The 23,874-nt window shown below is 41.7% G+C and overlaps 1 protein-coding gene across 7 annotated transcripts in view; it reads left to right on the top strand.

Moving 5' to 3' along the window:
• Positions 1–23,874, top strand: part of adarb1b (adenosine deaminase RNA specific B1b) — a 137,107-nt gene that overhangs the window by 35,600 nt on the left and 77,633 nt on the right. For 5 of the 7 annotated variants that reach the window (XR_014869771.1, XM_085135209.1, XM_085135211.1 and 2 more), the window contains one exon: positions 13,984–14,033. The exons of the other annotated variants lie outside the window; for them this stretch is intronic. The gene's annotated coding sequence lies outside the window, so the exon portion shown is untranslated. The remainder of the gene's footprint in view (positions 1–13,983; positions 14,034–23,874) is intronic. 7 annotated transcript variants of the gene reach the window in all.

Below are 23,874 nucleotides of genomic sequence, written 5' to 3'. Positions count from 1 at the left end.
CTTTAAAAGACGTTTAAAAATAGTAGGTGTCACTTAACTTCCTGGGTGGAGACCTTCATGTAAGGCGTTCATTTTCCCGATGTCACGTCTTTGACTGATGTTGCACTGAAATTGGAGCATGACGCATACGTATCTGAGGTAAGAAGTTATTGGACATGCTCCAAAAACTTCCTCCAGTTTCTGGAGAAGCTGAAGGAAACATATTTTTCTGAAATGGGTGACATTCTCCTTTAAGCGACTGAATCACCAGCACTCATTGCTGAATCACTGAGTTCCCATTCATGTGTAACAAAATAGAGCCGAGTAGAGTATGGCACTTGGTTGCAGAATTGTAATTCAGTACACAGCGGACTGGATGTAGAAACTTTTCCCTGTGCAGCTGGCGACTCTGATATCACGCAGCCAAATTAAACTGTTGAAAAATGCACACACACACACACATGTGGAGACGGAGGCAAACACTTAAGCACACTGAACAAGAAAAGCTTTTTCTGCTGTGTGAATGAGAAGCTATGGCTGAATGACTGAGCGTGTCCTCTGTGTCTCGGTGAGGTCGACAGCCCTGGGAAGATTACAGGGGAAGCACATCAAATGAACGAGAAAAGAAGAGACGAGAGGAGGAGAAGCGAACGGATCAGGAGAACCCACAGTATTACACTTGCTTTAAGAGAATTATCTTGGCGAGGTCTGAAAGTTGACACGGACACACATAAAACAGCGCCCGACTTAAATCTGTCAGAGCTCCATCTCTGTGCAGATTCATATTTTTATTTTGAGTTAACAGACAGTGCTGTGCTAGTCCTGAATCACTCCTCACTTTTCATATTTCACTTCCAAGATATTGTACTTAAAGTTAAAGGTTTTCTTTGAATATTTGCTGCCTTTTTGCCCATTTTCAGTCCCAATCCTTTTACCTGACCACTTTCTGTTAACAGAAACAATTGATTTAAAATTTTATCTTTATGCACTTACTACTAGCACCCACAAAAAATATTTATTTAGCTGAAACTATGAAAAAAGCTTGTAAGGCAGAAAACAGTGTTTTTTGTCCTTAAAATTTTTAAGGAAACGTGAGAAATGTGAGGGCTAAGCACTATTTACAGCAGATGAACAGTATTTGAATGTCGTGTCCTTAACAAAAATGGAAAAAATCCAGCAAAGACCCACAGGATCTGAGAGATGCATCTGACCCTGTGGCTGAAACATCTACCGTTCTCTAAAGCCTCATCAGAAATGCTCTCAGTGGAAGGATGTCTGTCATGAAGCAAATTTTAAGGACGGGAAACGGGGAGAAAAGGTTGCGATATGCCAAATTACACAAGAACGGTGGAGCTCTGTCAGGGTTTGACTGCATTATGGACAGTGGTGTTGGGGATCTTGTAAAAGACACAGTGAAACACTATCAGTCGTGTACTGGTCTCGTCAGATCCTGGACCTCAACATGACTGAAACGGCGTGGGATCATCTTGACAGAGAACTTTGAAGGTTCTTGAAGAACTCTGCAGAACTATTCCTGAAGACGTCTTAAAGGAATTTCTGTAAAAGCTGCCTCAGAGAGTTCAGGCTGTGCTGAAGAACAAAGGTGGTCATACCATACCTTTCATGTATGTTTGCACGTGTGAATAAATCCCATTTTCCTAACAAAACATAAAGAAATCAGTGACTTGCGCAGCACATGCATCATTAAATACTATCACATTTGGCTTGCCTCATGGGCAGCTTATATACACACCCATTATAATCTGGCTTTCTCGCATGGAAAATGTTGTAAGCTGTGAATACAAAGACTGTGTTGTTGACTGGGTGCAGGACCCCAGTTGAGAGAGTCTGTGACACTAACGGGTGGCCTGCGTGGCTGGCAGGAAAAGCAAGGGTGGGGTTGAGTTGTAAATGGAAGCTGTTTCAAAATAGTCTCCCAGACATGCGTCACTACACATTTCCCCGTTCTTTCCCTCTTACTAGTTTCCATATGTTCAGTTGGCACCATTCTCCATGCTGTAAGGCTGTGCAGATGATTCAGTTTCCTCTCAGTGCCCTAAATATGTGAACAAACATTTTATAATCAGAATAATCATTCAGTTGGTTTGCAACAGTTAAATCCACAATAAGACATTAAGATTTTATTCTAATAAAGGTTTAATTAGATTTGACTTGGCTATAATCAGCTCCATTCCAACACCATCCACTGTACGTAAAATAGTCATGTATTAGCAGGTGGAGACTAACATTTTATTATCCATTAACAAGTTTATATCTAAATCCAGTTTTCCAAAGTCTTGATGGCATTGCATGTCTGAATGGGTTTGTTTGATTTATTTCTTTATGAATCATCTCACCCTAACGTGTATACCCTCCCTTCAACGGCTGTGCATCCCCTCAGGGGGAGCCATACCCCAGTTTGAGAACCACTAATTTACACTCTGTTGTGAGTGTGCCGCACCAGTGTTGACTGGAATTTTCCAATTGAGGGTCGGATTGATGTGGTGAATGGATTGTCGCTATCGTGCCGTTTCGTGGAACAGGGTTTGCTTTAGGTTTTCCTTGAAACGTCACACATCTGCACTCAGATCTTGTTTGGGGAATAGTTTCCATCATGAAAAGATTTTTTTCCCCAACAGATTGTCTGTCTACATCTTATCAAGTTGTCTCGTCTGATGGGAGAGCCCACACCGAACTAGGCTCCCTGCTTATTAACATTTATGCTTTCCTATAACTTTGGCAAATCCTTCAATTCCAGCTGAAGCTGGAAGTTAAACATCTACAGAAACGTTGTTGCTGTGCATTTGCAATTTAGTACAATGAAAATAACTTCCCGTCTCATTCAAGTTGATGTATGTGTGGGGGGGAGTAAAAATAGAATTTCTGCATGATGTTGAGGTCGTGTTCACAGCCATAGATGCACTCAGATCTTCACACTGTGTGACATCAATAATTCCTGCACTCAGTTGCTTAAACATATTCCTCATTTCATGGATTTGTGTAGAATTGTGCAAAAGCAGGAAGTAGGTGCGCTCGGCGAGAAAGTATTGCAGAAAGAAAATAAAGAGACTAATTACTTTTACAGCTTGAATGCATTATGCAAGCCTTATTTACCGCATTCTCCTGCATGGAGCGCTTACTGCTTACGATAAGTCTCTCCTCATACCTTTTCTTTTTATGAAAACTCAGGGGAATGGTTGACTTCATTTTTTTAGGTTAGCTCACCTGTTCTGCACAGAGTATACTCAGCAAGCATCCATCCCGAGGTAGTCGGTCCACTGCTGCTGCATATCATTGTGAACACATTTTGATGGGTTGTCAGAGTGATATTATGTTCTGGGAGTTGTGTCCTCTGGAAAAAATGATGACTCTGAAGGAAAATGTGTCCAAAAAAGCCCTTCAAAGGGGTGTTGGCCCTTGAACATTTTACATGTTGGTATTGTGCACGCTTTAACTCTTTGCAGCTTGGAGTATGATCATATATTCTGTCATATTTCAGGCCTGCTTATAGAACAAAATGACTAGATTTGGGCTGGTTTCTGAAGTTAGTGAGGGTGGTCTCTGCTGATGCACCTACCTTTTGGAAAAAGCCAGAAACGGTTCTAATGGTCACCAAACCACGTCTTTATAGATATATAGTGAGGTGACAGAACTTGGGGGAGGTAATCAGATGTTTTCTTTATGGGGGAAAGACTTTAAAAAGATTAGTGAGTCAGTAAGTCATTCTTAATGTTACATAAATGTTAAGTTTCTGACCTGTAGACTTAACAGATTGCCACACAGAGTCATAATTCCATCAGGTGACTGGTGTGATTTGCACTTGATTTGGGTCAGGACCTTGTTTGTGTGTGTTTACATGTGGCACGAGCACAGGAAGAGCGAGTGCTAAACCCTGCAGGCCACAGAGGATGCTGGCTAACTCAACCCATCTGTGGTGTATGCCAGGTGCACACCATGCTAATCAGAAACTTGTTGATTTCCAGTCAGAGCACATTTGAGTTAAATCTCACAGTGAAAGTTTTAAACGAGCAGCGAGTGTAATGGGGTGTTGCTGTGGTATTTAGCTCAAAAGCTCCAACATGCAGGAGTCTGTAAGAATCCAAGTCAAACTGGACCTCACAGAAGCTGTTGATTTTTGTGGCAGAGATGCATAAACAGGCTGTTGCAAGATGTTTTGGGCTTCGGCTTCACCGCTGACCAGCACTGTCTCTGTTGTCTCTCATCAGCTTAACTGCATAGTGGACTGATGTGGGTTTTACTCCCCATAAAGCTGTATGTTCACCGCACTCACACGCCAGCCAGACTTCAAAGTCATCGTAGCTTTATGGAAACTCTAGGTTTTATAGTGGAAATACTTCATTATTATGTACCGAGGTCAAACCTCTGTAGTACCAAGCAGCTAAATGGAACTATTTGGTCTGAGTAACAAAAAAACAAAACAAAAGACGCCTACAGGTTAGCCAGTTACTAGGTTTTGCTGCCTGATGTACAGTAGTCAGCCAGGAGCACATCCGTCAACCTGTATTTCACTTCTTTCATCTCTGAACACCCCAAGGTGGTGGAACAGTTCTCGGCATGTTTCCCTACTACAGACTGTAGGGCTCATGTATTTACCTCTGTGTCCTGTCCTTCCTTCTGTACCAGTGCCAGAAGCTTCCTTCTTCTGTCTCATCTGCCACAGCCTTAAGCACCTTTCTGAGCCCGAAGCCAGGGTTTTCTAGGTACTTTAGGAAATGCGGAGTTAATGGTCTCCTGAAGCCTTTCAGCTGACTTCCATATGATGGATGATTGCCCTTACTGTCCTTTGGTACATTTGCAAGCTTTGTGTGCGACTCCTTCTTCACTCGGGCAGTCTCCTTTCCCTCCTCACACAGAATAGTCCGTGATCGCTGTCTTAGCAGAGGTGAATCTGAGGATGATGTCTAGCTGGAAAAGTTGTACTTTTCTATGGAAACTTTTCTTAATGATCGAGAGCTGTCCTTTCTCATCCTGCACTGGTTCCTATAGTGTTAGAGTCACGTGGCGGGCCCTGTTTGCGATTCAGAGACCTTTGTAGCTGTTGTGGAGCTGCTTATCTCGCCATCTGTAAGCGCCCTGTGATACTGATGCTTTGAAATGGTAAAAAAGAGGCTGCGGCCATAGGTTCTGGTGATCACTGACATGGCTGGCTTCTTCTGAATGTTGCCATTATATTAACCTGACTGATCTGACCGCGACACCTAAAGCACAAAAATATATAAATAAATAATAATAATTTCTTCTAAAGCAGTCCATCCTCTGATCTGCTGACTTAGCCTTTGGGGACAGTGCTTTTGGGTTTCCAGTACAGTCAGCACATAACCAGGCCAGGAATTCCTGTTGCGTCTGGAGATTAGTACGAGTGCAGATAAATTTTGAAGAGCAAATAAAAACTAAATCACTATTAGACAGTAGTTGATGTGAGATTCCATTTCTGCAGATGCAGTCCCTTTTTTACTGTCCACATGGATGATTTACCTGCATGCAATCAAAGCAGGCCCCAATATGATTGGCCAACACTGCTACAACAGAATAAACCAGAAATCTTATCCTTTGCCTGAAAATTCCGCATATTCACCTTCATGAAGATATCTTCAGATTAATTTGGATGTATTACACTATGGCAGATTAAAGGACTCTTATTTTGTTATTGTAAATTTGAGTTACTACGTGTTCATACCAACTGCTTATAGTTAGGGATGGGTACCGTTATCCGGTGCCATGATGGCACCGGTTCTGACATAAACGGTAGTAACCAGACCGAAAAGCAGCGCACATTTCGGTGCTTTATTTCGGTGCTTTTTTTCCTGAGCTGTGATACACTTTCTTCTTCCTTACATTTGTATTGGCGGTTGGCAAACAACTGAAAGGTGCATTACCGCCACCAACTGGTATGGAATGATACACTTTAGATTCTAGCCAATCATTTTAAGTTTCCGAGAATAGTAGGCGGGTCCAGGTACGTACGTTCTTTTAGAGCAGAGCTACAAATTAAAAATGTCCAAGGCGAAGCGGTCAAAAGTCTGGCTGTACTTCACAGCAAAAGATGCAAACTCAGCAGCTGCAACAAGTGCTTTAAGGTGATACTGTGATACTGTCAAAGGAGGTAACACCTCAAATCTGATGAAACACCTGGCGACGCATAGTGTTTTTTTTTAAAGCCGAGAAATGCGCCGTATTTGATAGCTTGCTGCGAGACCTCACACCGAGCACATCTACTGCTTGTGGGTTGCCTGTTATCGGACCCGGAATTAGCAACATCCCCCAAAAACCCGAAGAGGAGAGTCCTGGCCCCTAGCCCTGCCAGTGTAGCAGAAATGATGACGGATGATGATGGCAGCAGCAGCCGTTCTTCTCTGCGTGAGTAGCTTAATGTTGTCCGTGTGTAATTTACGTTGAGTAGGCTAACCACGTTATTACATTAATGCATGTAAGGTGAACTAGCAAACACCATCATAGCTACATGCGGCTGTCTTCTTGTTTGATGGCAGATACTCCCTTCACCCTGGCCAAAAAGGCTAAAATGACCAAAGAAAAAGTGGAAAACAGCTAAACATGAGAGGTTTTTGGACAAAGTTTGTGTTTTTTTCCATTGTTTAAGCACTGCTTCCAGCCAAGAATGATACCATATATGCCCCATAGCTGCAGAAAAGGCTAACATTGTTATCTTTTTACAAAAAAAACAGCTGAACATGAGAGGTTTTTGGACCACTTTTGTGTTTTCCATTCTTTAAGCACCGGTTTGAGCACCGTTTAAGCACTGGCACCGTTTCAAAAGTACCGGTTTGGCACCGGTATCGGATAAAACCTAAACGATACCCATCCCTACTTATAGTGTAACAGAATTAAGGCTTAAACACTCTGAAATGACTACAGGGCTAAAGTCACTGCATAACTAACTACTGATGTCCAGATGAAGAGCTAAGAGCAGATTACATACATTTTGTTAATGCCTTGAGCGGCTAATATGTGTAAAACATATATGGATGCAAACACGCGCAGTCACTGTTGCTGTCGGAGACGCCGCAGGTCAAAATGTAAGTAATGTGCTCAGTCAAACAACACTGACCTCTTTTAGTACCACAGCGCGTTGCTTCCATTCTAATGTGTGGCTCTGAATAATTTACATTATAAGCCAAAGGGTTAATCAGACTGATGGTCTGTCTGCACATTGCTACAGTACATTGTGCGTAAGCCGTGCCACGCTGGGTTATGTAAAAGTGGCTCTCAGGCATAATTTCTCTTGATGAGGTGACTATTATTTATGAAGTATTTGTATTTTTGTCCTCTGTTGAAATGTCAAGAGTGTCTCGTTTATTTTGTGGTATACCCCTTGGTGAAATGGTTGAGTCAGAGATGGGGAAATGCAGCGGTCAGATCAGTTAGCTGTGCGTTGACAGATCGCCTGTTTTATTTTGATGAAGTGAAATGAGATTCATTTATGGTGTTCATAAAATCGGATTGTTTTACTTCCTTATCAGTTAATGAATTGGTTTATGTAATCCTCAGATGCTGACTTTATTTGCATTAGTAATATTTAAAGAATTTGTTTGACTTTTGGGCTTAATTACTATTTCTCTACTTTTTGCTGAGAATCAGTCGAAACTGAACCTGCTGTAGCGTCTTGTGGGGTTTAGGCTGAGATGTTTTGGCGCTTTGAATGCTGGCAAGATGCACAAAGCTGTCAGAGGTGTCAAAAAAGGCATTTCTCTCTGAGCAAGCAAGAAAAACAGATGGTTGGGGGGAAAAGAAAGGATGTGGGCAGAGACTTGGGCGGGACAAGGAAATAAGATAGGCACTGGAGAGCTTTTCTGGTTCTGTTTTTAGGAAGACACGAAGTTTATTTTTGTAAAAGGAAGATTCGACTCTGCGCTTTGTTGTTCTTTATTTCATTGTGACACTCAACTTGATGTGTCAAATATGAAACCCCGTGTTGCATCAGTTGTTTCTTCGTGTCATATTTTGACATTAGCAGGGCAGCTTTGATCACCTCTTTAATTCAAAGGGTGGAAAGGTTTATGCTGCTGCACGTAGCTTGAAATAATTTACTAACCAGGGTGGATTTGCTGACCGCGTATACCCACCTTCACACGGACTCAGCAACTAACATTTAAAGCCATCTGCGATGGTCCGCCGAGCAGCTCCATAGGAGAGACAAGATGCTAATTCCCCAAAGATACCTTTGCAGCAGCATTTGGAGTACTTGAGAGTGAGTCATTCACTCCTCCCTCACACACTTCCCTCGTATGTGACTTTCATCCTAATCCCTGACTTCAGCTTTAAAAGTGAAGGCTTTTTGGCAGCAAACAGCCTCAAAAAACCGTCGGCTGTCACACCATCTGCATAATGATGCTGAAGCGCGCTGAAGTTTGCTGCAGTCATCTATCACCTACATAGCATTATCCACTATGTCACTTTGACCTGCTTCCACCCAGTGGTAACTCTTACAGATACTTCTGAATCGCGGGTAGTAAATGTCACACGGAGGTCAATGAGAGAGGTTATGTAATTAAAAGACGTTTCCCAACTTCCATTGTTCCTCATCAATGATCGAAACTGGAGGCTGCTTCACAGCTCGCTCACTGACACTGTTGGGAAAAGGTTGCACGGGTGGGGTGTTTTCCGTAGTTGGATTATGTAATGGAGTGCAATGGAATACCATAAACAACCAATCTTAAGCATGAACGGCGTTTATGTGTTGGTGCTGTAAGATAGCGGTGTCGTGGAGTTATTGGTGGTTTCTGGAATTCCAATCAGTCCACGTGGCTAATAAGCATAAGACACACGTGGCATTTATGTCAATCCAGAGTATGCTCGTAAACTGTAGACTTCACGGCAAAGCGTCCCCTCAGTTAGCTACTGCGTTGACAACCAAAGCAGTTTTCGTACCAGAGTGCAAACATGTTTATTTCTGCTGTCAAGTCGGGGATTTGAACTCGGGTCTCCGTGGGGATTGATTCGCTTCGAGGAGCTGCAGTTTCTGGCACTTAATCTTTGGCTTCATTTTTCAACCCCAGAAGTTGCAATTTGGTCTGAAGCGAGAATGCAAATGTTTTTAAAATGACTAGTGAACCCGCTGATGAATTAATATTATATTATTACACTTTTCTTGTGCATGGCAGCGACTCTCTCTTCTCTAACTGAAAGGAAGAAACAGATCACTGAGCACCGATTTGAGCGTCTTGCCCTCTGGTAAATGTGATGTTAAAATACAAGTGAACTTTTTCTCAGTGTGGAATCGGGGTTAATTGGACTGTGTTCAAAGTTTGGATTAGCGTACAGAGGGCTTCATTAACAGCAGTTGGCACTGGAAAAGCCTTTGTTTGTTTCACAAATTAAGCCGTAGGATATGTAAAACGCATTTAGGAATCAGCAACCTACCGATGTCGTTCGTGATTCGTTAACATTAAATTGCATGCCAGTTCCTGTCTTTGGTTTATCTCGAGTGACATCTGCCTCTGTTTCTGGCTGCTCATGTGGAAAGTACAGCTGTAATCACTAAGAGTGCAGAGTCTATGCAAGGAAGAGAGAAAAAACACTGAATCAGGAGCCATGTTTGTTGGAGACCTAGCTGCACATCTTTGCTTCTGCTAGTGGGGAGAAGGGGTCATTTCAAGTTATCACCCTCAATTTCTCTGAGATTTCACTTTCTTAAAGCATTGTTTCATTTCAGACTTTCTCGCAGTTCAAGAGCCAGCAGCGTTCTCTGTGCTGTCACCATGAGCCTCACATCTTTTTTCCTCCTCTGCTCGTGATAGTTAGCGGAGGAGGCAAGGCAGAATCCCCAGAGCAGATAGTAGCAGGAGCTGAATATTCTTAAACTCAAATTGATGCATTTGCTGCTGCTAAATTAGCGGTAGCATACACTCGCCCCCTGAGAGACTAGGCGGCACGATGGCTAGTGTAGCCTCTGCTCCTCCTCTGTTGTGATACTTGGTCATAAGACACAAGAGGGAGGAAACACAAGGTGACTCACAGCTTATGTAACGAATCTTACACTGTGTTAACAAAAAGAAACCAAAGCTGTTATACACACACGTCGTAGATTCTCCAGTTTGATATGCAGTGTTTGTTTTTTCTTACTGCGCATTTTACTGTAGTTGTACTGCACGAAACCAAGGATGGAGTGTACATGGTGGGTAATATTAGTCAATGCAAGGCGACGGTGTCCCAGACATTACTCATGTATTGACGTTTTGGGATCACTAAATTCTGCCGAGGCCATTCATTTGTAACAGTCAGCTTTACTTAGGATAAATCAATACGGGGTCCTGAGGACCAGATAGAAGTTAGACGTGTTTTTGTAAATATGGAGAGCACGAGGAGTATTTGATTCAGGGTGTATTGAATAGGCATGACATAGAATGGCGTGGTGTTTGATTTCGTGATAGAGAAGAATGTATTTCACTGACCTTCAGGGACTTGAGCGTCAACCCAATATTTCACGAGGTGTGTGAAATGGAGAATTAAATAAGTAAGACATATTTTTTGTTGATTGCATGTTTTCTCCTAGATAGAAAGTTCTGCAGTTTGTGGGGTGGAAAAGCTCCTGATCCAAAGCTTAACACATTATCCATCAAATACGGTGAAGGAAATGTTACAGCATGGTCATGCACGGCTTCGCAGCGGAACCGGGACGCCACATGTTTATTGATGATGTGACTGCTGATTGGAGCAGCGGCATGAATACTAAAGTGTACACGGATTGAAGATGGCTGTTACAGTTACAGCGAACTCTCTGGACTCAAAACCTTTTTGTTGATAATTTTACTGGTCTAATTTATTCTGTATTTTAACTTGTTTATGTGCTGTTTTAATGGCATTTAATATTATTTAATGTGACCACCGGTCTGTGTCAGGCCCTTTGTAAATAAACGTTACTTACGAGTAGGGCTGGGCAATATGACCCAAAATTCATATCTCGATATTTTTTACCTGGACGGCGATATAAGATATATATCTCGATTTTTTTTTTTAAAGCCATAAAGTAAGAACAAAAAGAGAGTTCTTAGTCAAAGCTGTGTCCCAGATGTCACACAGGCACTTTTATTAACATAGAGCATAGATGTACATAAAATTTACTCAAAAATTAATTATGAGCATTTATTAAATAATAATGCTCCATAAATAAAAGAAAACTATGTTGTTTTTGTGCATAACAAAAAGCTCACAATTGTGCAGTCAAAATGTAAACTAAAAGATGCAGAGCATAATAACAAAGACAGATTTCCCAGCTGCTCTGTTCCCAACTTCTACTGTGTGACTGACAGCATTGAGTTTGAAATCCTCTTCGTAACCACGTCTCTTAACAGGTGCCATTTATGGTCCTTATACACAGTAGGGTAATATTACCTTGAAGCACAGTACGTATCACTCCGCGAGGCTCCTCGGTAGCCGTAATGCTCCGACAATCCATCAACCGGTGCAGCTCCGTAGTTTACCAAAGTTGTACTAAAACATTTTTGACAGATTGCTGAGCGCTGTGTACCACATAAAATCGCTTCGCGGCCATCAAGCACAACCAGAATTCATACATAAGGCGCGCTGTCAACTTTTGAGAAAATGAAAGGATTTTAGGCCGTACATGGCGTTAGCGTGGTTAGCTCGTTAGCCTGGTTAGCTCGTTAGCGTGGTTAGCTAGCTAACACGTTGACGGCGTCCAGCCCCACGCACGGGGCGATGCGCAGTAACTCGTTAACGGAGATTTGCCGTGTCCATCTTGTCGCTTCCTGCAGGTGAAGCGATGGGGGAGGAGGGGGAGTTATGTTCAGTGAAGGAGGGGCGAGGCCGAGTAATGTTGCGTAAAGACAAAAGTGGACGAAAGAGAGGCAAACTTGCGGCTCCACAACTATAATTATAACGTAACATAGACTATATCGATATAAAGGATATTGTCACATCTTATATCTCGTATAAAAATATATCGATATTTTTAAAAACTCGATATATCGCCCAGCTCTACTTACGAGGCTGTAGTCTCTGCACAGATTCATCCAAATGCTACAAAACTGAGAAGTTTCTCAAGGGAGAATCTTCAGTGACCAAATCATTCACCTGATCTCAACCCAACAGAGCAGGCTTTTCAGTTACTGAAGACAAAAAGTAAAAGCACAAAGACCCACAAAAACACCCACAAACAAGCAGCAACTGAAGGCGGCAGTAAAGGCCTGGCAGAGCATCTCAGGGGAGGAAACACAGCATTTGATGATTTCCATGGGTTTTAAACCTCAGGCAGTCATTGTCTGCAAAGGATTTTCATCCGAGTATATAAAAGTAGTTTGTCCAATTACTTTTGAGCCTCTGAAAATGAGGGCCTGTATAAAAATGCTGCAGTTCCTAAACAGCTAATGCTATGCTTTTGTTCTAGCTCTTGAATTAAGGAACTCTGTGGTGGTGAACAGAACCTAACTGTGAGGAAACTGAGTGTAATTTGGAGGAAGATGGCTCCTTGAGGAAGCTCAGAGAGATTTAATGCATCCTGGCGACTGTGTTGAATACAGATATGAGTGTGACACACATAGAGTGAGTTGCACGTATGCCCAGCAGATACCACGTGGTCCACAATACAGACCCAGCTAGTCTTTTTTAAATGCACAGTTAATAAGTTTCATTGTGTAACTGGTTTGTTGGGTGTTATTGATTTGACAATAAGTAAACACTGGTAGTGCTGGTGACAGCAAATATATTTTATTCCATCAGGTCAGAGAAGTTTGGGGATACCGGAACAAACGAATAATTGGTGTGTCCCGTCAGCCTCTGAGCAGCTGCTGTCTGGTCCTGCACATGCACATGGTGTTAGTCTGCAAACAGTGTGCAGGCAAAATGAAAGTTGTTTAGCCTGATGTGCAGATTGTCACTAGTAGCTAACTTAGGCTGCTCCTTCTTCTTCCATCACTTGTGCGATATTTCAAACTGATCTGCTGTCAAAAAATGCAAAAATGACGGCTGTCTTGTTTTGAGGACACATTAAAAACACGAAGTCGGTGACAAACATTTTGATGTACCTGCGACTGCGTCATTATTTGACTAATGAATGCTCATAATGTGAAGCTCCAGCTACAAAGAAATGCTGCTTTGCATTTGTAACCGGTAATTTTGACTATAGAGTTCACAATTATTCTAATTTATATACTATGTAAAGTATAAATGATATTGCAGTGATTTCATAAAGTGGATTATGGGTTAACAGCCACAGTGTTACTTTATTTAAAGTCTTAACGCACACATTTAACTGAAACTTGTGTGAGAGCATTATTCCTCATGCACGTTGTCAGCGTTAAACGTGTTACTGACTCTTAAACTTTGTGGCATTTGCTCTTTTCGCTCTTTGTCACTGTTGGAGGACAGGTTTGCAGGGAAGTGTGAGACGAGTAACTTGAATTCATTTAGAAGCCTGCTATTCAGTTTCAGTCCATGCTAACCTTTCTAGCGTCGGCTCTGCCTGTTGTTTTCGGGACACCTCTCTGTCTCTAACAGTTACTAATGCGATTGGACAACGGCTCAGCATCTGCTCCCTGTTTACAAGTCTCCTCGGATGTGTTGCGCGTTTCTTGCCGCTGTTTGTTCGTCGCTGCTGTGCTGTGTCTCGCTGCTGGTCAGAGTCGAGCGAGCCGCCCGGGGCGGGGTCAGGGATGGTGGCCGGGCAGTTTCTTCACATGCCGTGGTGATCCGTGACTGTGCTGGATGCCGGGAGAGATTCTTGACCTTGATTTGTTTCATTTCTGCTCCGGGATGATTTTCCAGCATCTCTTCAGAAGAAGTCACGTCAGCTCTCTTTAAGAAGTAATACACTCTGTGTGTGACACTATAGTCCATAACACGACGATGACGAATGGGCTGTTCGTTTTAACTGGACACAACATCACCGTAATATCTCAGTATTTTTAATAGTTATTTAGATATGTGTGAGACTGATGCAGCAGAAATGTGTCCAGGACCTTTGACATGTCACACGTTTTATTAATAATCTTCTTTTTTCTCCTTCAGGTTCAGCGTGTGGTAAATAGCTGCTGTCCCTCAGAGTTCTCTGCAGAACGGTGAGTTCAGCTTTTTAGTGCTATGTTGTAGAAATGTACCACTACGCTCTCGTCATCTATTGTGGAGACAATCTAGTCAACAAAAAGAAAAAAAATATGTTTGAAACATGCGAGACACGTTCGGACATCTGCTGACTACAGGACTCGTTCAAAGCTGGAGTCCCTCCAGTGATGGTGGCCAAATGAGGGGTAACATTACCTGTCAGTGAGAAATGAAGCGGCTTCGTGTTCGGTACGAGACAGTGTTCATAAACAGCGGTGTCAGTTATATCGGCGAATGATGCCAGCGCACATCACTCCTGGTATTCAGCTTTACAACACAGTGGATATTCGCAGTTTCTCTTCCCCTTTTCACGTCTTTTTTTCCATTCGGTGTATCTGCTCCAGTGTTTCTATTTTTAGAATCGCTCAAGAACCAGGGGATCCTGCACTCTTCCCCCATTCCTTTGCTACATCTCCTCCATTTACCCCCATTTCAGCTGAATGTCACAAGCCCTGCTCCTCTGCGTCAGGTTGATTCATCGTAAGCCGTGCAAATATGTGTATATGTTGCAGCTGTGCAGTAAAAACAAAATTTAAAAAGTCATCAGCGTCGTTGACTGTTGGGGTCTTTAGGCGAACAAGACGACACCGACTCATGTCAGTGGTCGATGTTTAGCTGTTGTTGTTTTTTTCTCATCATTCAAAGAACTTGGCTTCGATTTTTAAGTTATTTTATTTTATTTTTTTGTTATTTTATATTTTTTTATAATGATTATTATTGATTTATTCATTTTTGTTACAATAAAAACAAGTGAACACACTTATTGGTTTACTTTTGCAATAAAACGCCCCTGCTGGTCATTAGAAAGCATGCAGGCACTTATATGTTATATACAGCACAGTCTGGATTTTGATTTCACTTAGTACCTGGAGGTTTGGATATCTTGGCCTCTGCTGTCCCAGTTTTGATCAGTGTAAGCCTCTTGCTGGTGCCTATTTTATGGTTGAGCACTTCTTTAAAGCAAGATATCTTAAGTTGAATAGATACGTTATCTCTGAGAGCCAGGGACAGCTCCGACCTGCGCTGTGCTATTGACAAGAGGAGACATTTACCGTCCTCCTTGTGCGCCTCCTAAATAGTCTTCATTTTCGTGCTGGGTGCCCGGGGAGGAGGAACTGTCAGGAAGCGAAGAGGGCCATCTTGAAAAGACTTTGATCGCCGCGGTTCACAACATGAGGCCTGCCCCCGCGGGGCTCAGGTGAAGGCACCCTGCGGAGAACTTCCTAAGGACTGTTTCGTTTATCCCAGGGTGAAGGTGGTGGCGTAAAAAAGTATAGAAAATCATAAAGCATCATGGCCAGCTATGTCTGGCTTCGTCATGTGCTGCTCCCGCTGAGCAGACACTCCTAAACCGCAAACATCTACCTCACGGCTCGACAAGCATTCGCTTCTGAATCGACCCCAAGCGCACACACACGAATACAGACACACAATGCACATTTGGCGACACAAGCACATATTTGTTTGCTTACATCTTCTAATTAAAAAACAGCCCCTTTCCATACAGACATGCGAGCCAGACCTGCTGTTAATTTCCATTATTTGTAATGCTAAATTTCCAGCCAATGCCTTATTCTGTGTGTGTGTCTGTGTGTGTGTGTGTGTGTAACATTCCCGTAGTTTCTGTGATTGGAAACACAGCCAGCAGTATTGTGCCTCACCGCCATTATAGTAATGAATATTTAGTGCGGTGTTGGCGAGATAGCTGACACTGACCCAGCTACGATGTGATGTGATGCTGCTGGGGTGAAAAAGCATTTGACAGCATTTCTGTATTTTTTTTAGTATTTTTCAGCGAGTTGGCGATGTGCACAGTGACCAAAGCACCAGATTTAAGAAGAAAGGGTAGCTCAGCTGTAGACTTTGTGCCGGTGCTGCTGAGGTTACTCCTTCAGATGATTGAATCTTTATGACCAAAAGAACTAGGCTAGACATATTTCATAGGTGTCATAAGTACACGGTTTTTATACATGTGTATAAATGCAGCAGTGCACATTTGGAGAGCTACACCACCCATGTATCAGGGAGGGAATTGGGAACAGGCCTGTAAGTCACTTTGAATCTAAAAATAGGAAAATTGTTTCTGTTTATTCAGATTTGATTTGATTCTTCACCACATCTGCCGGCTGCAGTGTAAGCGATCCAAACTCCAGTTTGTTTTCCCGAAACCAACATCCGCCTGCTCGTCTCACGTCACATGACATCCTTGTGTCAATATCTCTCCGTGCAACTTCCTCTGTCACCTCATATATTTCTGTCCAACGTGTTTCTGACCAGTCTGACGCTGACCAGATGCAGAAGATTAGATGACCACATGTTTTAGTTACAGGAACCCTGTAACAAGCCGAAAGCAGACGTGGTCTCCGTTGCTCAGGAAACAGATCAAACTTTTCCTGAGGAATCGAAGCAAAGTTCGATGTTTCCACAATAAATCTTTTTTAATATGTAAAAAGTCAAATATTTTAAATATTGGGCTAGAAAAATGAGAAAATGTGCAGCTGTTTATTGAAACATTTGCAAACAGGCCTGTTTTTGTTCTTGTTTGGCAAAAACTGTTTGTAAAATTCTAACGAGCTTGAAAGTCAATATTTGATATGAACGTTTTTACTCTTTAGCACAGTCTGAGTCTTTCTCGCATTTCTTTAAGCATGTTCAGGAAGAGTCCTGCAGCCTCTGTGGAGGACAGTCAGAGCTCTCCTCTGGATGTTTCAGTAGGGCTGAGGTCCGGGCTCTGGGGAGGCCAGTCCATGACTGATGGTGTCCCACTCTGTGTTTTTCCATCCGGGTGTCCGTTTACTGCATTTGGGATCATTGTCGTGCTGAAAAGTGAACCTGCTGCCAAACACTTTGTAGATTCTGACGGTACTTCTCTGTGTTTATATTTTCATCCGTTTTGATCTCCAGCACCTCAGGCTGAAATGCTGCCCCAAACCGCGTCAGAGTTTTCACCATACTTTACAGATGGCTGCATGTGTTCACTGTAATATCTCTCTTCTGAATTCTTCTTTTCATATTCACACACTTCAGCCTTTTCTCCCTGCTGGACAGCCATCCTTCTACTGAGACCTTTTCTGATGAGGTTTCGGTGAACAGCAGATGGATCAGCTGAAGGTACAGCTGCAACTCTCAGGTCCTTACTGGATTTTTTTCCTTTTTCTTAAGGACATAACTTTCAGATACTGTTCATCTGCTGCTTTTATCCTCCACTCATCCAGTTTCATCAACATTTTTTATGACACTGCGAACCTGCAGGGAAGTGTCAAATTTTCAGCTAATACCTCTTCACTTTGCTGCCTCTTAAACCGCTTTATCTTCGGTATTTTGCATGTGAAAGAAATCAAAATGATTTTCTCAAGCTCGCGTTGGGGAAAAAAAATCTGTTTCTTTGGAAGAAAAACGTAAAGAAATGAGGGGAGGCTCAAGACGCTTGCACAGTACTGTACTTTGGGCCGATGTCTTTACTCGTAGCAGCTTGTCAAGTGTGTCTACCTAAAAAATCAAATCCAGAGAAACACAAGGAACAAGTTATTCGGTCAAAGTGAAAGCCTGACTGCAACAGTATTAGTTTTATTGGTAGAGAGGAGACGTGATTGTGTAAAATTGGCTTCTGCCTCAAAGTTCCTTCCATCATCTGTCCTCTAATCTCAGATTCTCATCCTCATGAATCATTTCCCTCTGATGTTGCTCTTGGAAAGCAGCTGATTAGGATGCTTTGCTGATGAGCACAGTGTGCTGTGTGAAAATCAACATCAGCATTGTAAAGTATCATAAAATAAACATCGCCTTATTTCTTAATAGAATTATGTTCCAGTGTTTTGGCTCGTCTCACTTCAGATGCCTCACGTGTTATGTGTGATCCAGCAGCCAGAGCGGTTCAGAGCACCGGATCGCTTTGATTAACGCGTCTTTATATGTGAACAACACATCTGGAGCTGCTTTTTTTCACACTTATTACCGACACCCTGTTAATCTGCTTGTCGATTTCTTTTTTTCCAGCATGTAACTGGTTATTGAACTTGTCTGCCCGTCCGTCCTCGCCTTTGACCAGACCGACGGCGAAGCGTCCGGTATCAAAGCCCGCATTTGTTTTGGAAGCTGGAAAGCAGTGACCAGATGTGAAAACAGTGCAGTCATTCAGGCAAATCTGCAATAAGCAGCTGCTGTCGCTGATAGTGTAGATTGAATCCTGCAGACTCAGTCTGCTTAGTGTTCAGTGACATCTGTTTTAAACCGCATAAACTGCCAGACAGAGCTTTAGACCGTGATTGAACTTTTTATCTCTACAATGCCGGGATTGTGTTTACATATCTTCACTTTAATAGCAGCTCTGTATACCTCTTGGATAAATTATTAGGTAGGTATTATTATCTGGTTCTGACATATTGTAAGTATAGTCACTGTAGGTATGACTCTACACCTGTGGCATGTAATAAACCCCTTGGATAATATACAGGTGTATCAGAAAGAATCATCTGATTTCAAAGTGCTTTAATTCTGCAGACATTCACTGCTTATGTCATGTCTGAATAGGGCTTCCTGTCATATTAAAGTTCGTCACGTGATGTCATGTTTTAAGCACTCTGCTCAAAAGTTATTTGCCATATTGGAGATATGATACAACCACCAGAAAAATGTGCATTTCCTGACTGGCTGCAGGGGTTCCTGGAGGTTGCTGGCTGTTGCTAATGGGTTGCAAAAAAGTTTCTGCACCAAACGTCTCAGATTGATTGTTTTGGTTATTAACATTTTGCCACATTTGCCTGTAATTAGCTTGTAGTTAGCAAGTATTTATAGCTGCTAAATGAGCAGTAACTAAACTTTAGAAAGTGTCATGTATAAAGGAATTGTAGAAGGTTCACCTTCAGAGGAACACTCGTGCTTCAGCGCTGTTCCTTCCTGTTTATGTTGCACTGTTTACAGTTTCACAACTCCTCAGAGAGTCGCTGGATCATGTTTGTGGACACGTCTGTAAACTACAACCGCACCAGTATGCTAGTGACCAAATCCCAGAAGGTCGATTGTGTTCATCTGGACGTTGTTTTCAGAGGGAGAAATGTTTCGTCATTCATCCAAGTGACTAAAGCGATCACAAGGTTTTTGCCTGTTTGGGTAATACACGTTTTTTCCGGTGGTTGCCAGATGGTCGCAGCGCAGCCTGTGTGACTGCTGCCTTATTCATTTGATCCTACATTGTCACCATGATTGTCATGCATTCAAAATGGCAGACGAATCAGTGTCACGAGATACTGTAAGGGCTCACATGTCTGTGGGAAAGCGCTGCTCTGTCAGTCAACTATTGCAGGTCATACTGATCAAGTCCGTTTCATAGATTTTGGCTAACGACTTGTGATTGACCAGTTGTTAGCCGGCTCGTGTGCAGATTCACAGTAAGATCCACTCGTCACTCTTACAATCACATCACAAAACACCGAGACAGCGAAAGGGCTCATATGGAAGCTTCCAAATGGAAACTAATGGGTGTTAGCTGCATCCACCTTTTAGATTTTCTGTAGTAGAATCTCTTCACAACAATAATCCTGCTTGTTCACAAATGACGAACTTGAACTGGTCTTATTCTATCAATCAATCAATCAAAATTTATTTATATAGCACATTTAAAAACAACAGTTTTGATCAAAGTGCTTCACAAATTAAAAAAATAAAAATAAATAAAATAAAAAAAATAAAATAAAATTTTCAAAAAATAAAATAAGACAAATACAACGCAAGATGAGACAAACATAGAAACCAACCAAATGATAATCAAACTATCTTACATCAAAGCCAGAGTAAAAAGATGGGTCTTTAAACGAGATTTAAAAGACTGAACAGTCTCAGAAGAGCGAATGGCAATAGGGAGGTTGTTCCACAGTCTAGGAGCTACAATAGCAAAGGTCGCCTCTGGTTTTCAACCTAGACTTAGGTTGCATTAAGACCATCTGGTTAGAAGATCTTAGTGCTTTTAGAGGATTATACAAATGAAGAAGACCTGTTAAATAGCTAGGGGCAGTGTTATTTAAGATTTTATAAGTGAATAAAATAATTTTTAAAATTCTTTTAAATCTTATTCTTTTTAAATTTTAAAATCAATGCGAAATTTCACAAATTCTATAACCCAGTGCATGTGGGTGCAGAAACCAAAGGACAGTTTGTGTTGCAGTTTTTAGTGAATTTCATTAATAAAAGGATGAAAATGGGCTGGAATAACCCCAAAAAACAAATGAGTAATCAAACAAATTTAATATTTTATCTTAAATTATTGTGCAAATGATGCATCCTCAGTGTCATAACCATATGGATTGCTTCTTTGTGCCAGCTGTATATTGAGCTGCTTTAGATTACAACGTTAATATGCACATACATCCACAAATTGACTTGCTGAAGACAACACCAGCTTGGCAAGCATCACACATTAGTGTACCTCGGATCAGCCCATTTGATCAGACAGACAATTTACACAATAATTACCGACAGACTCACAGATAAAACCGTACAGTGTTACTAATGGAAGCGCCCCCACAGGAATAAAAATCCATCACCCATGTCTGCGTTGGTTCTCTGTCATTCTAAGCATAATTCTCATATCGTTTCAAATGGAAAAACCCTCCTCGGATGTCTGTGCACAGATCTGCAGAGACGCATGTTTGGAAATAGCGCACAGAAATCCAAACGTGATCACAGAACACGAGCAAACACACTCACCACAAGCACAGACTACATAGCTGACAGACTATCGCATTACGTTTGCAGAGATAAAACGAAGGGCGGTGGTCAGCACTTCACCTTCAAACCGACATCTAATTGATGTAAAATATGAAAGCGAAGATTATTTTCATGACCAGCCTCGTGTTTGCCTCCGCTGTGACACTGCGAGATGGATTATAAACAATCTCCGACAAAACATAATCAGAAACACATCACTTAACACACAAACAGCCATCTTTGTGTTTTTGAGAACATCTGCTGCAGCTTTTTGGGGGATTTCAGTATCAGCTTGGTAGCTAACGTTAGACTGAAATCTGCAAGTTATGCTACGTCTCCTTTTTTAATCAAACATCTTGATTTCTTGTTGTTAAGGAAAACAAAAAGTCAGGTTGACAGTGAACAGTTAAAACAAAAAAAATACACAAATTCACGCCTCCCTGGCAGAGGTTTGCGCTCTTAAAGGTGCTTGTTGTTGTCGCTGGCGTGCTGTGGGTGGCCAACTATTGTTCTTACTTTGTGTTTCATTCCTGAAAAGATGCATTCTTAAATTAATGAGGCTCATTTAGGTGCCACAGTGGCCCCGAGCCGACATGCTAATGCTTGCCCCGCTAATCAGCCGCCACACCGAGTCGAATCGGCACGGTGGCTTATCAGATCAGATAATTTTGGTCTTAACCAATTTTCACTCAGTCCTGCTGCTGCTGCTGTTATTACTGAATTTCTCCAGCATGTCCGGCAGGACAGAGAGCCTGTTGTGTGGTCCTCCTCACCTCGATCAGATTACACATCAGAATTAGCATAATTACAGCTGTCAGTGATTAATTGGCGAGCTATAATTAGTACTGCAGGTTTAAAGAGACTGCGTTTAAAGAGATGCATGTATATATATGCATATTCTTGTATTTATTTGTGGATGTGTGTTTACTTAAACCTAAAAATTAACACTGGATTGTGGATATCATGATTGTCTCATACATAACAGTGAGTCGCTTAATTTAATGTGACTGTCATTGATTAAAAATATCTGTTGTCACAGTGCTGCTGCTTTTTTGTTTGCCTCTGGTAAAACCTGTTATAATATTAAAAAAGGCTATAAAATCCTTGTGTGCAGGAAAAACCCTGTGCTCGACTCATTATCCCTGAAGTCCCCGGAGGATCAGTATGTGAGTTCAAACACTAATGAACATCAGAAGAAACATCGGTGCAGGAAAAAAGCAGGGAAGCCCAGCCTTAAGACATCAAAATGGAAATTATGAACAACTTTCTGTTGTTTGATATGTTTGAGATTGACACGGAGCTCGGGACGGCACACCTTTTCTAAGCCTCTGCTTTATTGTTGGTTTTCTGACGGACGTTTCAACGACCCGACTGGTTTTGAAAGGCGTTTTAACCATAATCAGCACAAGACATACAGATAGCCTGGGATACCTAGCTGCAGGATGACATTCATGCACTTGGTGAATATAAATTCTGCCTGAGTTGCACTTCATAAAGTGTCTTGCAACCAGATTCAGAGATTGCTTAAAATGAATCACAGCGTACTCTGCCTCACTGAGGGCGCAGTCAGTACAAACCAGATGGATTGTATGAAGCTGCACTAAGGGTAGCAGAGGTAGGGGAGAAGCGGAGCGATAAGAGATGGCGCTGCGGGGTTTCAAATATTAATAGAGACGGAGTGTACACCAGACATTGTGCATGCATGAGTTGTTTTTGTGCACTCCAGGTTTTCAACAAGCTACGCACCCCCTACCACCGCATAGTAAACCCATCAGTCTGTAAACAGTGGTAGCCAGAAATCATGGAAGCGTAGATAAATGGACACGAGGTCTCCAGTCAACCCCGCTATATCACCGACGTCCTGTAGTGACGACACAAGAGCTGTATGTCTGCATCTTATAAGCTATCTAAACAATAATATTATCGTTGTAGCCTTTATCATATCAAAAACTTATCAACTGAAGGAGAAAAAGTGTTATTTTTGCCAACATTACAGCTGCGATTATTACTGTATATTAAACTGCAAGTCTTTTAGGATTTAAAATCGCAGATTTGCATCGCTCTGATATAACTGGTATCAGATAACATAATGCAGTTGCTTGTTTGTGAAGTCCTCCCACGGTTCTGCTTAAAATCTACAGAGGGTGAGAAGAATAGGCAGGAAACAGCCAACTTTTCTTTTTTTTGTTATTTGCCAGATGAGAGAAATAACACTCACCCACAGCTGAGTAAATTTACTGACCATTTTCTGTGTAACCCATGAAACACATAGCTGCTGGCTTTAACGCTGCGGCTCTGTTCTATAGCTTTTCAAGACACTGTTGAATATTTAAGTCAGAGATAAGAGTTGTGGCTCTTGGGATTTTAAAATAACTTAAACAAGATGTTTTATGTGGGAATACATAAGTTCTGTTGTTTGCATTTAAATCATATTCGCTAAAAACTTAAAACACTTCTGATATCACATAAATAAACTGCTGACAACCAAGCTTCTCCACCCACAGACTCTTTGATATAGCACCACTGTCACATCTGGACCTGAAACAGTAGCCATCATTTAACTGTAACCTACACACGGAGAAGAATCATTAAGCCACAAACTGACTTCTGAAATGTCACACAGCTAAAAATATCTCAGGATTTGCTGACATTTTGCTAATTTTAGACACCGACGAAGTGTAGTGAAGCTAATGATTTTAGCTTTTACAAATCTGCGTAGTCTGAAATCTTGATTTTTGCTTTCAGGTTTAAAAATATTACAAATATAAGAGAAAATAAATCATTTTATTCAGATTTAGCCAACTAAGATTTATCCTGGCAGAGAAAGCCCCATCCTTACACCACAGCAGATTGCTCTCGGTGGGTGATGTTGACACCATGCCTCAAACCACATGATTCACTGTCCCTTACTGTCGTTCTCTCCTTTTCTCACACAGGCAACAAAGCGTACTTCAGCAATGCTAGTGTTTGAAAATAGATTTCCCATGCAGTGAAGTTGTTCGTTGATGTTCTTTCTTTCTTTTTTTAATCAACTAGCTTAAATGCCAGGTCGTGACATTTCAATTTGTGAAACATTTACAGTGTCTTTGTTGGAAA

Source organism: Neolamprologus multifasciatus, chromosome 16 (assembly GCF_963576455.1).
Source record: "Neolamprologus multifasciatus chromosome 16, fNeoMul1.2, whole genome shotgun sequence".
Lineage (NCBI taxonomy): Eukaryota > Metazoa > Chordata > Actinopteri > Cichliformes > Cichlidae > Neolamprologus > Neolamprologus multifasciatus.
This window is presented reverse-complemented; position numbering and strand designations above follow the sequence as displayed.